General features: G+C 54.0%; 1 pseudogene; it reads right to left on the reverse strand.

Annotated features, from left to right (window-relative positions):
* Positions 1-614: 614 nt before the first annotated feature.
* On the reverse strand, positions 615-1,608 carry LOC147984929 (uncharacterized; annotated as a pseudogene).
* Between the last annotated feature and the right edge of the window lie 2,599 nt (positions 1,609-4,207).

Below are 4,207 nucleotides of genomic sequence, written 5' to 3' on the forward strand. Positions count from 1 at the left end.
ACCAAGTGGAGGCCCCATGCTTCGCGCTGGTGGGAAGACTAGTCTAGGCACCAGACATGGCAGTTTCCTTTACTTTATGTAAACCATTTACGATTTCCTTGAATAAAGCTTGGAGTTCTTGCATACTTTTTAGAAAAAGGGGTTGGGGTTTTTCTTGTGGTGTTTTCATTCCTTGAATTTTCATAAGAGCAGCAATGTCTGCCTTACGCCTGCCTCCTGATTGTCCCGTGAGTGGGGGCTGGGTCGGTGTCTGTGCTTAGGTCAGCCCGAGGACGACTGTATAGGTTGTGGGCCTGCCCCCTACGCGCACCTCACCAAGACTTTGGTGCCTGGATCCTCACGCGACACTGTCGAGCGAGCCGGCAGGCGCGCATTTCCCAAGATTCCTGACCTCAGGAGCACCCATCTCCTGGCCTTGACTGGGCATCGCGACCCAGCATACCAGTGACGATCAACCCTTGCTCGGGGGCCGCGGGCACTGAATAAGCAAAGGGAAGGCGGTCTAAGGGAGTACCGCGTTACTTCATACATCATGAGGGAGTTTCCTCCAGGTGCCTTTACATCCCCGCAGGGTTATGTTCAAAATGTCAGCGGGAAAACAGAATGAGGGCATCCTAAGGAGAGGCATCATCGTAATCACTGTCGACGGCCCCATGTTCCTCGGCCTCATCCTGATCCTTGAGGCTGTCGGGGGTGAACTATGCAATCAAGCCATCTACATGGTCCTCCACCCACTACCCCAGTGCGTCGCGAATTATCCAGGGGACGGGGTCGATCACGGCCTCGAAGTCGAAGTCGGTGTCAGAGCGAAGAAGATGGCTGAAAACATGTGTCGACACCCGCGCGAGGAGGTCTCGGCTTTCCTCATCAACGAGTTTGCGCACTTTCTCTGTGCTCCCCAGAAGCCGCTCCACAACCTTGGTAAATAAGGCAAGGTAACCGACATCTTCGGCCATGAGTGGGCTGGAAACGCTCTTCTTGCACATTGAGCGTAGGGCACAATTAGCCTGGCGCTCGAGGTCATGAAACATCATGGATCGCGTGTGCTGCAGACCCGAGCCCGATTCGCCTCATTTGTCGCCCGCTCCACTTGGGAAGCTACATACACTTGCTGATAAAGGGACGCCAACTCAGTCTAGCTGGGGCTTGGGCGTCGAGGGCAGACTTCTGGCGCTTGTCCACCCCAGCCAGCTGCTTCTTGAGGCCTTCGATCTCGTCCTTCAGTTCATTGCGCAGGGAGTAGAAGTGGGTCTCCTGAAGCTTTAGTTTCTTGTGATAATCCTTGGCGAGGGATCAGCAGGCCCCCGTGATCCCTTCATCGATCTCCACTTGAACCTTCGCTTCCCAAGAGTCCAGGGCGGGATCGGTGGTCATCACTTGGCACTCCATCACCTCCAACCGATCGCGCTCCAGGTCCTGCTCCAACGCCTCTCCTACGGCACAGAGCACCACTTCATGGTTTGACAACCCTTCTGTGGGAACAGGCACGAGGACTTTGCGCTCCCGAGCTTGCCGCTCTAGGGCTGCGACGAACGCCAGGAGCTCCTGCTCGCGCTTTTCGATGGCCTCGCGCCGCCGGTCCGCGGTCTCAGCCTCTTCGAAAAGCATGGTCGCGGGCTTCTTTGGCAGCAGTGGAGGACCCCTCATCCTTCAAGCAAGCGGCTTCACGCTGGAGGCGGCTGTGGTTGACATCTAATTTGAGCCGGTGTCACCCGCATGCCAGGTGCTAATGGTCGGCCTCAAGGTGTGAGTCGACGTTGCCAAGCTCTGCCTCGAGCCGGTCCAGCGCGCCCCTCGCGTCATGTGGCCGTGCCGGACAGCGCCGCGGCCGCGCGCGAGCTCCACCTCTCGGCCAGGACCCTATTCCATGCCCCTGGCCATGCCAGAGGCTTCGGAAGGTCCAGCGACGCTGCACGAGAATCCAGGGCCAGCCGGCCTGTTGCCTGCTTCCCTGGCCTGAGGCGTGGCCCTAAGCTAGCAAGATATTAGGCTGCCCATCGGCTCGTGGCAGGCCCAAGTGCCGCCAGGGGATAGCAGGATAAACATCGGCACTAGCCATGTAAGCTCGAACAACGCCCCCATCGGAGGACGCCGGGGCCCCGGGGTCATGGACCGCGTGGGGTCACCTCGGGAGGGGTGCGAATTCTCCGGTGTGCATAAGCTCAGTCACCAGGCCCATGGGGCATGGAACCGCTTGGCACTTCGACGCTTCGGGAAGTGGCAACAGGAGCACCCTTGCCCCTTCGCCTGATGGAGACCTGAGAAATAAAGGCTCAAGAGGGCTTGATGAGCAGAGGTCAGGGAAAGAAGAGGACTTACTCGTCGGCGGCGACCCACTTCCTTCTCTTCAAGGTCCGCAAGGGTGAGTCAATGCCGCCCTCGGGCCGTCTCCTACTCGAAGGGACACGGGCACTGGTGGCTAGTGCCGTGAGGGGCACCTGTCCTCCCCATGAGCTCGCAATGATAGCCGTATTCCCAGACGGGGGACCACATCCACTATCTAGAGGCGCGGGGGCAGGGGGCCCATGGCAGATGGTTCGGCGCGCCCATCAGTCGTCACCGAGGGCGTAGTGGACGACGAGTGGCATCGGCTGTTTTTTCGTGAATTTTAACAAATCACTGGTGGAAATGATTCAAATGATACGCCGTTGGAAAGAGATCAATGAAACACAACCTTTACATGTTGAACACTCTCTCTAATTCCTTATAGTTTAAGAGTATTTTTAAAATTACCAAAATGCGGACACTCTGTTTTTCGCGACACAAATCATCGTGTGTACTTCATAAAATAGAAGAATGCACTGCTTCAGACTAAAAATAGCACTGCATCAAATGGGCTAGCGAACTTCACGATTTCTTTTTGTCAGACGTATATTAGAGAAGGTGAACAACACGAGTGTTTGTTGTCTTTTTCATACTTATTATTTGTATATGCGCATAGACAGATGGAGTGGACCGCAAGGATAGAGTTAGTGGACTTCATAACTTTTTACTTGCTATTTCTTTTTTACTGCAGCGCAAAGGTAGTGAACTACTCAGATAAGGATGTTTATAGAGGCAAAGAAAGCGAATAACATGGTTGAGAAAAATAAACCGCCACACAATGTTGAATGAACTACTTTTAAACAAAATCATACACATGTGCCTGAAAAACAACACAAATCATCTGTGAAAAAGAGAAATCCCCCTCAAACCTATTGAATGAGCCGAGCACTGAAATCGCACTAAGCACTGAACTGTACTGCATCTCAGTGGAACGGAAATCGCGAGCACACTTCATTGTGCTCAGGGCTAGGGAGTATAGCAGGGGAGAATAACACGCACCAGACATGTAAAGCCGAACCCCATGGCACTCCACGCAGAACTACACGCCGGTTTTTGGAGGTCTACCGCAGCATTGCCCGTATGCACTGCATTAGGGTGCCCGTATGCCCCTAAAGAGGGTGCCCGTGTGCACTTCAGAAGGGAGAGAGAGCTCTGTCGTGCGCATATATGCAAGTTCGAGACCGGCTGACCGGCAAGCAGACGAAGCAGGTGGAGAAGGGGGGTCGGCCAGTTCTAAGCTACAAAGCGCCGATACTTCAGAAGTTGCCGTATCGTCGTTCAAGACATCTCCGATACTCCGATACGCCCGATATGGCTTCGATACGAGAATCCCCGAAGTATCCCCTTTTCTTATTTAAGAAAAAGAAAAAAATTCAGATACGCCTGGGATAGGCTGGCGATACAGCTGGGACACGGCAAGCGACAGAATGCAATGCTGAGCAAGCCCAATAGCCCATGAGGCCACGACCACTAAACTAATCCTCTCTCGCATTCTCTCTTCTCTGTTCGACAACACCAGGACCTAGGGTTCGAGGGCGACCAAGGTCCGCCGCCGCCACCTCCGCCGCTGCAACCTGGAGTGTCTCGGTGCTGCCTCCTCCTCCACCTAGAACGGCTCACCACCGGCGCCCCCACCACCTGGAATCTCCTCTCTGCTCGAATCTTCTACTCTTCTCCATCGTTGTGCAACTCGGAAGGTGAAAAACAATTACCTCGAGCCCCTAGTGATGTACTGATGTGTGCTTGGTGTGTGTGCTTGATCTTGATGTATGCTTGGCTGCTTGCTGGCTTTCATACACCGTAGTAGTAGACTCTCTCATTAGGTAGTAGTATTACTATATTAATTTGGATATGATGTATGCTTAGCTGCTTGATCTTGATG

Source organism: Triticum urartu, chromosome 2A (assembly GCF_056163025.1).
Source record: "Triticum urartu cultivar PI428250 chromosome 2A, HENAU_Tu73, whole genome shotgun sequence".
Lineage (NCBI taxonomy): Eukaryota > Viridiplantae > Streptophyta > Magnoliopsida > Poales > Poaceae > Triticum > Triticum urartu.